Raw genomic sequence first — 12,881 nt, 5'->3', positions numbered from 1 at the left:
CGGTTGTGCGAGACGGCAGCACTACCCTCTGCAACTGCTGGCGAAGTGTCGCAGTTCATGCTGCATTACATAATACTTCGTCATGGTCCCCCTCGCGTGATAATTAGTGACCGTGGCCGTCAGTTCACGGCCAATGTGGTTGAAGAACTTCTACGTCTGTGTTCCTCCAACTTGCGACATTCAACGCCTTATCACGCCCAGACCAATGGCTTGACTGAGTTACCCTTTTATTACCAGCTGACGATATCAATGAATGACTGCGCGTCACATAACAGAGAAACCTTGCGCCGATCCTCGTTATCTTGCATGCGTAATCATTCGAACCGCAATTAAACTTTGGATATGTCGGAGCACGGATATGGTAGAAGAATTTTTACACCTTGAACTGTGTAGAAGAGAGACTGCCTCTAAATTTTCCACACAAACATGCATGCTCATTGCAGCCAATAAAAAGTCCATCGTTACATGTAAGCTGGGCTGCTGACAGCGATAATTCCCATCTCACTTTGTATCCCTCTGACCACACAACTACTTGCAGAGGTGTATCGAATGTATCGAATGTATCGAAGTATCGTAAGATAAAATTACAAAAGTATCGTATCGGATACAATTATTACCCCAGTATCTTGTATCTGTATCACAAGCACTTCTTGCCCAAGTACCTTGTATCGTATCGCGATACAATTTCAAAGTATCTTTGCCCAGCCCTGTACGACGAACATAAGTGACTGGTCATAACACGAATATCATGTAATGTACATCATGACGTACATGACCCGGTCATGGGGCTTTAACAGCCGTTTTATTAACTCGATGTATACCAAAATTGACATGGCATGACAAGAGCATATGACGGGCATAAATGACTGGACATAACATGAAAATGTCATGCATGTGATGTGCGTCATGCCACACGTGACCTAGTCATGGTGCTGCAGCGGACGTCATAGTGCTTTAGGCGTCGAGGAGTTTTGGCGGGGTCTGTTCTTGTGTTAAAGCAAAAAGGCGCACAGCGGGAACAAGGACATAAGAAGGGAGGAACCGACGACACAAAGCGTACTCTCGCAACTGAAGGTTTATTGAAAGAGCACACATAAATACGCTACAAAAAAGACACGTGGTGCAATTTACCTCGCCGAAACAAAACAAAACAAGATGGATATCCCCTTAACAGATCATGAAGGCGCATGCGTCTATACAAAAAGGAAGTTCGAAGAAAACTGGACAAAAGAAAAAAGAAAATTCAAACTGCGTGGGGGGGGGGGAGGGGGAGAGGAGGGCACACAAGTTTAATGCAGTGTGTTGATCAAATATGAATACTCTATCTCTGTTATGGCGATAGAAGGGTGGCTAAAGCATCTATCCCCGTATCTCTTTATGTGAAAAGCTTCAATTAGTTTGCGCGTGGTTTTATCTCGATGCTTAGATAGAACCATCGCGTCAACGAAAAAAGGTGAGCATCCGCACGTGGTGCAGTGCTCGGACAAGTGTTAAGGGGATATCCATCTTGTTTTGTTTTGTTTCGGCGAGGTAAATTGCACCACGTGCCTTTTTTGTAACGTATTTATGTGTGCTCTTTCAATAAACCTTCAGTTGCGAGAGTGCGCATTGTGTCGTCGGTTCCTCCCTTCTTATGTCCTTGTTCCCGCAGTGCGCCTTTTTGCTTTAAGATACCAACTAGCCCAAATGGCTGTTCTCTTCTTGAGGTTAGCTTCGCGATGGCATATCTGAGCTTCGCGTAGTTTTGGCGGGAACACAGGTTTGTCAATGATTTGTTCGGGTCAGTCCGAAAAAGCTTGATCCGGCCTAATTCGGATTGGCTTAATCTAGCCATACTCAGTCATAAAAGTGGCTAGGCAATCTCAACTTACTCAAAATTGACTTGTGCAGGATTAGCTTAATCCGGTTTAACCTGGATTGGCCTAATGTGGCTATACTCAGTCATCCAACTGGCTAGGCAATCTCAGCATACTCAAAATTGATTTGTTCAAGGTTAGATTATTCCGAATTAGCTTAATCCGGATTAATTTAATCTAGTCGGGTTTAATCACCTGATCGCAAGGCCATTCATCTTGGTCCGGATTATCTTAATCCGACGTAATCCACACTATTCCGGCCTAATCTCGCTTAATAGCGAGATTAGGCCAGATAACTTGCCGCCGGCAGGTCCCTGCCGGCGGCAAGTTATCTTTTTATCCACTTTACTTTCTTCACAATTTATCCTAACTACAACGAATAACATCCCTTTACTTTCTTTGGCATTATTGTCTGTTAGTTCTCATTAATATTGTGTCTAACTAAGAAACGAGCCCTTAAAAGTAATCGTCTTTCCTTCATTCATAGCGAGGGTCTCGTTCTGGCAGACTTGATGCCTTCAGGTAGTATGCGAGGGATTATTGGTCAGCTGCCAGCCCGTAAAAAGATCACGTGCTACGTGACGCCAACAGGCAAAAAGAAAAGTGTTCCACACTCGCCGCCATGGCTGCGACTGGCGCTGACTAACACTCCCAGGTTTAAATGCACATATGTACCCCATAAAGTGGACGGGAGGATGACCGCCGCCGTAGCTCAGTGTTAGAGCATCGGACGCCTTATTCGAAGGTCGCAGGTTCGGTCCCTGCCGGCGGCAAGTTATCTTTCCATCCACTTTACTTTCTTCACAATTTATCCTAATTACAACGAATTACATCCCCTATACTTTCTTAGGCATTATTGTCTGTTAGTTCTCATTAATATTCTGTTATGATGTGGTGCTTAGCAAGGGGCGTTTGTCGGACCCGCGATGACGACGAGAAACGGTCCTTGTACTCCAGCAGAAGGCATCGAAGCTGTTGGTTTTGGCGAGCGGGAAGACTTGGGTTTACGTCGAAGGGTGGCTCAGGTATTAGGGTTGTGGTTGTAGCTTCGTCAGTATCTGAAAAGGCAAACGCATCGCTGGCGGCCATGATTTCTTCGACGTATGCAATCGTCCTGTCCCTGCTCAGGTGTCCGTATTTTTGGCTGAAGTTCGTTAGCATCACGCTTCCTTTTCCTTCATGCAACCGAGCAATGCCTCTTGCGACGCAAATGTGACGGTCTAGCAGCAAACGCTGATCGCTTTCGATGACACCTTCGATGTCTTCAGATTTTTCGGAGCCAACCGGAATTATGACGCGGGAGCGAGGCGGGATGGTGGCTTGATCCTCGAGCACGTTCTGGGCACGTTGACCTGGATTCGTATCCGGCGCTATCGTTTTGCCCGACGATAGAGTTATCGACTTAGTTCTTAAGTCGATGGCCGCGCCGTGATGGTCTAAAAGTCCATGCCAAGTATGACAGCGCTGGAGCAGTGTTGCAAGATTACGAAGCTCGCAGGACAAGCAAGATTATTACTGGTGACTCTTGCTGTGCAGATTCCAGACGGCGTTATTAGATGGCCTCCAGCGGCACGGATTTCGGGGCCTTCCCAAGCAGTCTTAACTTTCTTAAACTTCGCGGCGAATGGTCCACTGATGATGGTATAGCCGGCTCCAGTATCGACGAGAGCTGTGACGCTGTGGCCGTCGATAAGAACGTCGAGGTCGCTAGTTCGTCGTCTTGCGCTGCGATTAGGTCGTGGCGTCGGATCACGGCTGCGTCGGTTTGTTCCGTTGCTTACGCGTTGCGTCGTCAGGTCTTCTTCAGTGCGCGAGGTTTCGTCGTCAGGAGTCTATCTGGTTCGCGTCGTGTTCTGGCGGAGGATCTTCGGTAGTTCGTCGTACAGCAACCGCACCTCCGTCGGTTGCTGCCCTTAGGTTTCCGGATATGGGCTTGCGGAACGGCCCCGGTTAGGGCCGCTGTACTGCTGTCGTCGCTGAGGGGACCAGTAGTGTCCAGGTGACGGCGAACACGACGTACGTCGAGGTGCCCACGCAGTGGTGGCCAAGTAGTCGGCGATGTCGCGTGAGAGCTCACCACGCTGTGGAGGCGGTGCGTTGACGTCGAAGTCACGTAGACCCGTAGTACGTGGCGGTACTGGCAGCGGCGGTAGGTGTGGCCGGCTTCCCCGCAGTGATAGCAGAGCGGTCGGTTGTCAGGGGGACGCCAAACGTCGGTCTTGCGGGGGGCGTAGCGTTGGCCTGCAGGCGGGTGGGATGGCGTCGGAGGTGGCGGCGGTGTTTGGCAACGGAACTGCGATGGCGCGAGGCTTTGGTGATTGCGCGAAGTGGCGAGAGCATGGCGTGGAACGGCAGCATAGCTCATGGCTTCCGGCTCAGGTTGCGGCAGTACAGCAACTCCCAGCGCATGCTGAAGTTCCTCGCGAACGACGTCCGCTATGGAATGCACCTGGGGTTGCAATGCAGAAAACATCTTTTGCAGCTCTTCACGCACGACCGCTCTGATCGTCTCACGCAGGTCGCCGGTGTCGAGCGCACGTGCTTCCCCGTAGTTTGTAGTCGGCATGCGGGGGTTGTATTGCCAGCATTTCTAGGGCCTTTTCAATCGTTGTGACCTCCGGAATGATCTCCGTGACTGTGACGTGCCGTTGTGGCCGTCAGAATCTATGGGTTCCGAGGCGGCGTAAGACGACCGAACACATTGGAGACCAGGAAGGGACTACTAGGCCCTTTTCTTTATTCTGCGAAGCTGCCCGAGCGCGCGCGAGCTCGGCGTCGATCTTCTTCGTTTTCTTCGCGCGAAAGCGCGAGACACAAACCGAGCGTCGTCTGCTATCGCTCGTGACATGCCCGGGTTTTGAAACTAGTCGCCCCGACGTAATACATCAAGTAACACAAACAGAAGATTGGTGAAACATAACTAAACTAACCTAAACAGTCCGATTTATAAATATTTACAAAAGTCAATCAAAGTCTTTCCACTTTCACGCACGCAAAAGTACACACAAACACAAACGAATATTTACACTTCACGGCCCACATGTACGCACTAGTCCGAAGCATGAGGTTGCTCCATGTGAGCAATGGGGCTCAGATAGGGTCTCAGTTTTTCTACGTGCACTATGTCACTTCCCATGTTGTCTGCGAGTTCGATCTCGTAATTCACGGGAGACAGTCTGTTCACTATCTTGTGAGGACCAGTGTACGACGTTGTGGATTTCACACCCGATGGTGGAGCCTTGAGGAGCACCAGTTGCCCTCTTTCAAACACAACGTCCTTGTGGTGCTTGTCGAAGTGCTCCTTCTGTTTATCTTGAGCCAGTCGGATGTGCGCGGCCGCGAGCTCCCTGGCTTTTTGCAGTCGTTCGCGCAATACCGCGAAATAGCAAGATTCTTCTTTGAGCTCTTCAAGCTCTCGGCGGCTGTATACAACATCTAACGGCAGCACCGGATCCCTACCGTACACCAAGAAGAATGGAGTTTGGCGAACCGTGTCTTGGTACCCCGTGTTGTAACAGAATACAACGTATGGGAGAACATCGGCCCACTTTTCTCCCCGGCGGTAGTCAAGGTTATCATCTGCTTGATTGTCTTATTGGCCGTTTCACACAAGCCGTTTGCTGCGGGGTGATATGCGGTGGTGGCAGCATGTTTGATGCCCCGATGCTTGAAGTAGGCTTCAGTAGAGCGCGCCATCATTTGAGTGCCGCGGTCTGTGATAATCGTGGCTGGGCATCCGTGCTTTAAGATGATCCGTCGCTCAACAAACTTCTGGACGGTTGCAGCTTCTATGTTCCTCAGTGGTTTTGCCTCAACGAACTTTGTGAGGTAATCAATGGCTACGATGATGTACTTGTAACCTCTTGAAGTCTTGAAGGGTCCTATTATGTCCATCCCAATTGTGTGGAAGGGGCTGTGGACTTCTATTGGCTGTAGTAGACCTTAAGGCACCGATGTCGACATCTTCATCCTCTGACAAAGGTCACAGTGACGCACGTACCGTCTGACATCCGCATAGAGCTTCGGCCAGTAATACTTGCACCTTAAGGCATCGAATGTTCGCCTGATGCCCATGTGGCCACCGTATCGGCCTTCATGCATTTCCCTAAGTGCATCAGCTTGCCGCTGGGAAGGAAGGCAGAGGAGAAATCGATTGCAGACCGGGCCTTGGTCTCTTTTATACAACACTTCATTGTGCGTAACGAACTTCTTCTGGGCCCGTTTTTGTTGTTTCTTTGTGCCCAGCGCACCCCTAAGTACACCCAAAACTTTAGCGCAAAATGCGTCCTGACGCTGTTCCTCACCCATGTTGTCACAGGATCGCAGTGAGGGATATGACACTGCAAGAATCTGGTCTGCGTCAGCAGCAATAGGAGGGTTCCTGGAAAGACAATCCGGTGCGCTGTGCAGGATTCCTGACTTATAGATGACGTCAAAATCAAACTCCTGCAAAATCAGCGACCAACAAAGCAGACGTTGGTTTCCTTCCTTGTAGCGTAAAACCCAGCAAAGCGCGTGGTGGTCGCTGACAACTTGAAATTTTCGGCCTATCAGGTATGGTCGCAGCTCTTCTAATGCCCATTTAACTGCGAGAGCTTCCAGTTCCGTCGAAGAATAATTCAGCTCTGCGCCTTTGAGCGATCTACTCAAGTATAGTACAGGACGGTAGCGGCGCTCTTCATCCTCTTGCAGCAGCAAACCTCCCAAGCCGAGCCGAGAGGCGTCTGTGTGCACTTGGACACTAAATTCCGGCTTCTCAGAGAACAGCTTGAGGACAGGTGGCTGACACAAAGTGCGCTTTAATGTCTCGAAGGCAACTCGCTGATCCTCTTCCCAAGAATAAGTAGAATTCTTCTTTAGGAGTGATCGAAGAGGTGCGGCGATAACGCTGTAATTCGGGATGAACTTCCTGAAGTACGATGTAAGCCCGATGAATGACTGTAGTTCCTGGACGTTTCGAGGAGGTCGGAACATCTGAACAGCTGCCAGTTTCGATGGGTCAGGAGATACACCATCTTTTGTAACAACGTGCCCACGATAATTGATGGCAGTGCAAAAGAAGAAACACTTCTGTGGCTTGAACTTTAAGGATGCTTTTTCGAACCTTGTAAAGATGTTTTCAAGGTGCGAAACGTGTTCTTCAAATGTCCGACTGAAGACTACGCAGTCATCCATATAGACAAGGGCATTGTCGTATTTAATACCGTCAATGATTGTATCCACGGCTCGCTGACAAGTAAATGGGGCACCTTTAAGGCCAAGGACGCAAGGAAGCGTACTAGGCCCGCTTTTATTTCTCATATACATCAACGACATCGTCCAGGTCATTAATGAACCAGTTCAAATTAGACTTTTCGCAGATGATTGCTTGCTTTTTAATGAAATTAAATGTCCGGGTGATCAAGCCTTGCTGAATACTAACCTGCAAAACATACATATGTGGTGTCAAGAGTGGGAAATGCAACTTAACGCTGACAAAACGGTTTTCATGAATATGAGTAGAAAGAAAAACATTTTACCTTTTCCGTATAGTCTCCCTTCAGAACAGCTAACGAAGGTCTCTCTCTACAAATACCTCGGCGTCACAATAACTAGTACACTCAGTTGGAACACCCATATTTCGAACATTTGCACATCCGCCTTCCGTAAGCTATGCTTTTTGCGACATAAGTTAAAACACACACCACCTGATGTCAAACTACTCGCATGTTCATCCATTATAAGGCCCAAGCTGGAATACGCATCCATTGTCTGGGACCCTCATACGAAAAAGAATATCGATGCATTGGAGATGATACAACGAAAATCAGATTTATTTATTCTAAATACCGCCAATCAGACTCTCCGACTCAACTAATGAATCTTTATGGCATAAAATCATTGCAATTACGAAGAAAAAATGACAGAATGAAATTTCTGTTTCACTTGAAGAATCGTCAATTGTTACTTCCCCCTGAGCCCTACGTGACATCATTGGCGTCGCGAACTACAAGGCATCGACATGAAGAATCACTAACCCCATACAGCACCAAAACTAACCTATTCAAGTTCTCATTTTTCCCGCGCACAATTAACGACTGGAACTCGCTGCCAAAAGTATAAAAATAATTGAAAGTTTTCAGGATTGATGATAGGTTATTTTAATTATGTTCCTTTTTGTGTGAATATTGCTTTTTTTTTCTTTTCCTCATACTTTTTGAGATGTTCAAGGTATTATTACTTGCGTGCTTTGCTGTACAAATTAGACACTGTCTTTTGTTTTTGTTTTTCCTTTCAATGCACTGTGTGTAAATGTGTCTATGTATTGCCTTTACGAGTACACTTTTGCCCCTCCTGCTAGGGCCCAAGACGGGCCTGCAGTATCTTGTAAATAAATAAATAAATAAATAAATAAATAAATAAATAAATAAATAAATAAATAAATAAAAATGGCATCCGAAGGAATTCGTAAAGACCCCACGGCGTAACGAAGGCAGCCTTCTGTACGTCATCTGGATGCATGGCGATCTGATATAATCCAGACACCAAGTCCATAACAGAGAAGTACTTGCTTCCAGTGAGTGCCTGCAGCGCATCTTCAATCCTCGGAAAAGGGTAAACGATGTCCTCAGTGACTGCGTTGAGACGTCGATAATCGACGCACATGCGCGTCGTCCCGTCTTTCTTTGCTACAAGGACCAGTGGTGACGCCCAAGGACTCCGAGAAGGTCGCACTATATTGGCATCAATGAGGTCCTTGATCATACTTTTGACGAGATCACGCTGTGCTGGTGACAATCTGCGAGGACGTTGCGATATTGGCTTTGCGTTTCCAGTTGGAATGCAATGTCGTTCAACTGTGCAGGAGCCTACATCCGTACTTGATTGCGCAAAGCAAGCAGAATGTTGCGCCAACAAATCCTTGATGACCTGCAGCTCGCTGGAAGATAACGTTGTTCCGATGTTAAAGCTAACGTCGCCGATTGAGATTGACCGATGCTGCGGGTCGACGACTGTACGAGCTGATGATGAATCAAGGTCTTTAGGAGAAGGCAGGCATGAAACTTGGAGGATCTCTTGGCAGTCGTCTGCAGAGAGCTCAATATCCTCAATTCCGCTTGCTTCTTCTATGGGACCAATTGTCATCTGATGTGGAAGCACGACGGCTTGAGATGAACAATTCGTCATCAAGACCTTGACTGAATTTTCTGATGCGTCTGCAACCATGGGCTCCACAATTACTGAATAGCGGTCGTACAAGAGCTTTGTCCCTGTGATGACCATTACATGATCCTTGTCTTCAGTTGTACGATGCCAGGTCACGGGAACGAACTTCCGAGATAAAGCTGGCAGTGCTTGCTCCCTAACCAGGTAGACCTTGCGTAGCCTTCGAGGAACAGACATAGCAAAGCTCTCCGAGCCCCAGTCGATGACGGCTCTTGAGGCCCGCAAGAAGTCGTCACCTAGAAGGACTCCTTCGTGAAGTAACCGGGGAACAACGACAAAGTCATGGTGCAGTGTTTGGTCATCCACTGTTACCACAGCTCTGACTTGACCCAAATTTTGCAGGTGATGGCCGCTAGCTCCTACCAAACGTAGGGACAAAGGCCTTATTCTTAGTTTGAGTTTGTCAACTAGTGGTGCCGTAATCAAACTTTTGACAGCTCCAGAGTCCAAGATGCCTTTAGGTGTTTGTACGTTGATGGTGACAGGAACGGAAAAAGTACCCGCTTCTGAGGCACACGACACCTTCTCAATTACTGGCGACTGCTCGCGGGTATTGGCGTCACCAGCTGTCCGTTTCCCCGCTGTATTGGACTGGAAGATTCAAATTCTTCCTGCCACTTCAAAAATTCTGCAGTTAGCGGTAGACGGCACTGCGTGACAAAATGACCACTTCTGGAGCAGTTCAAGCACAGTTTACGAATTTTCGGGGCGTTTCCTTGGGATCTTTCAAAAACACGCGTCCCGGAATGCGTCGAATGCCGCAACGGAGACGGCTTCCCATTTGTGTCATCTTTTTTAGGCGCGTTTCTTTGTGCTGCTTGATCATCTGAGGAACCGCTGGACTCTATACTATCCGTGCGCTGACGATTGCGCAGAAGCTTTCGAGGCGAACGCTTCGCGTCAACGCGGCGTTTGGCGGACTGCGTTCCGGACGTACTCTCGCATTCTTGCACAACCACAGTCTGAACACTTTCCTCAGAATTTCTGATCTGGTCAAAGCACAAAAAGGAACTTATCATGTCGTCTAGCTGCCTAAAAGTCTTGTCGAAGAAATGTTTCTTTGCTTTAGGTGATAACGTAGCCATGATGACCTGACACTTCTCTTGTTGTATTACAGGATAATTGCATTGTTCCATGAGGTCCAACTTGCGGTATGCAAAGTCTGTACAGGACTCTCCGGCGCAGTTGCGTTGCTCCGAACATTCGCTGCTTAGCCGTGACATCGCAGTCCATGTCAAGGGCCAGACAGACGGTACGATTTTTCATGCGATTCGACGTCCGACACGGCGAAGGGGAAACCGGAATGGCGACCTTTCATAGCATCGTACAGCCACCATTCCCTCTCCCCCACCGCGGTGTCGGCCGTCGGATCGCATGGAAAATCGGACCGTCTGTCTCGCCCTTTATACCGTCGGCGGAACGCTGCTTTCATATCCGCCCAAGTAGTGATATCCGCCACCTTTGTGTGGTGACGCATCCATGTAAAGTCTTTAGCTGGGAGGCTCGAAATAATGAACGGTATGGCGACCTCGTTAGGAACGCTGAAGGTTCTGAACCAATAGTCGACTTGGTGAAACCAGGCGTTAAGATCTTTCCCAATATGTGGTAAGGAACTCGCCGCGAAACTTGAAAGTCGGTCGCGAGCGTCTTCACCGTTAGACATGCATATGGTATTATCGCTTCTGGCTTTGCTGTGTTGATTCCGCGAGCGGCACTTAAAATTCATCGACGCATTGCTCTCCTCTGCACTCGTGCATGATGCGGCGTCAGAATCCTCATGCGTTCTCGACTCCAAGTGCTCGATGCGTTCTACAAGTGGAGCGAGTAAGTTGCAAAAGAAGTCATGAATTGCCTGCAGCTGCGGGTCAAGAGGCGGCTGTGGTGCTTCGTCGTCTTTAGCGGCGTCGTGGTTCTTCAAAAGCATGATTTTGAGTCCCTCCAATTCGCGCCGGAGCTGATCCACCTCGGTCTTCAGGGCACCGGCTGCTCGGACACAGCTGACCTGTAGGCTTCCACCCGGGCAGGTCGCACGTCTGCGAACATACCAACAGCAAGAGTACGACGCAGGATGCTATAACCTACGTCATACACCTGTAACGTACGAAACCGGGGACAGGGTATGGGTGTGGACGCCTGTACGAAGACGGGTACTATCCGAAAAGTTGCTCAGAAGATACTTCAGACCTTATCGAGTGCTGCGACGACTAAGTGACGTTACCTACGAGGTCGTCCCGGATAGCCCAAACTGTACAAGGCGTCGCCAGCACCGACCTGAACTTGTGCACGTAGTGCGCATTAAACCATACGTCAGCGAGTGACTCTACGAAGCACCGTCGCTTGTACAAAGTGACTTTATGCGCGAATGACTGGCTCAGCTATAGCATCGGGGCGATGCTCTTTTAAGGGGAGGCAAATGCCGCGCTCGAAATAGACAGAGAACGAATACGATGTGCGCGCCAACAGTCTCGTGAAAAGGGACACTGACAAAAGAAGACGACGTGCTTTTGTTTATGTCTTTGCTCTTGGCTGCTGCATAAAAACACGCCGTCGGTTCTCGGACTCAACGTCTCGGTGGTCTGCTTACGTTGAATCGGGTCATTTTTTCAGTGCACATCCCGATGCTTTTGTTCGGGAGCTGTACACGGGTCTCCAACAGGGTTTCGGCTCTTTCCTTGCGGACGACGCAGCCAAAGGTGTCCGGAAATGCGGCGCGAGAAAGGTCCCAGGTCGTCAGCGTGGCTTCTCGAACCATGTCCTCGAACAACGTCCGAGCGGTGTCTTCTAAGGCGAAATAAGCGTGCCGTAGTTTGTCTTCACTTGTTCAATTGTTGAAAACGGCGACCTGGTCGTACCTTTCCAGCCAGCTCCCCGGACCTTCTAGCGATGGCCCGTGGAAGGTTGGTGGCTCCCGGGGCTGATGTTGCCGGATCGATGTAGGGGCTACTGGGGCGGTCATCGCTGCAGTCGAGGTCACAGCGTTTGGTTGCCAGGCGTTGCCCGGAAGGGGTCCATACTCTGCCTTGAGTCCTAGCTGCCAGCGGCTAGTTCGACGGTCCGGGATGTCTTTAGGTTGTTCCTTTTGACTACTTGGACTTGGATCCCGACTACGTGTGGGCGTCCGGAACATTGACGATCCAGGACCTCCAGCAGATGTCACGTGGTCGTGACGGCGAAGAAGACTCCAGCAGAACTCGGAAATACGTAACTATTTATTTGGCCGAACTTGTGGCCGGCAAACTGAAATTAAAATTGCAAGCAAGGCACGCAGTATACTGATAGCGGTGAACAGAGCGTAGGCCGTTGATGATCTGATCTGCAGTAAGGCGCGACGGCATTTATACATTCGGCATCGAACATTCGAGCCTTATAGCTGGTGGCCGTGTTAGTTCCAGAATAATCTCAACTGTTCGCGTTTGGGCGCTCAAACCTATAAGAAGATTCTAAGATAATCTGGAAGGTTCCCAGACATTATGGCGCGGCTTGCGCAAGGCAGCGGCTACGCGTGCAATGGACTAGTTACATAAAAATAACAAAAAGAAACGCGCGTGGCGATATTGTTCACGTCACTCGGCTGAAGCGGTGTCATTCTGACCAGTCAAGCACCGGGATGGTGCCTTCGCCACTGGTGGTGATGCCACGGGGCGCCAGAGATGAGCACAGTACGGAAGAAGACGACGATTGGTGATCTCTGGGCACGTTGACCGATTGGTGATCTCTGGTGCAGATCACCAATCTGCTGTCATAAGAAGAAAATAAGCGGAATTGCAAGAGCTTGCATGAAGGCGGCGCTAGACAGGTCTTGTGACCACCAAGTTGAGG

At 49.1% G+C, this 12,881-nt stretch overlaps 1 non-coding gene across 1 annotated transcript; it reads left to right on the top strand.

Annotated features, from left to right (window-relative positions):
* Positions 1 to 2,557: 2,557 nt before the first annotated feature.
* Trnar-ccu (transfer RNA arginine (anticodon CCU)) lies at positions 2,558 to 2,629 on the top strand. The gene has a single exon. It is a non-coding gene; the product is annotated as a tRNA-Arg (tRNA).
* The last annotated feature ends 10,252 nt before the right edge of the window (positions 2,630 to 12,881 follow it).

Source organism: Rhipicephalus sanguineus, chromosome 5 (assembly GCF_013339695.2).
Source record: "Rhipicephalus sanguineus isolate Rsan-2018 chromosome 5, BIME_Rsan_1.4, whole genome shotgun sequence".
NCBI classification, from domain to species: Eukaryota; Metazoa; Arthropoda; class Arachnida; order Ixodida; family Ixodidae; genus Rhipicephalus; species Rhipicephalus sanguineus.
This window is presented reverse-complemented; position numbering and strand designations above follow the sequence as displayed.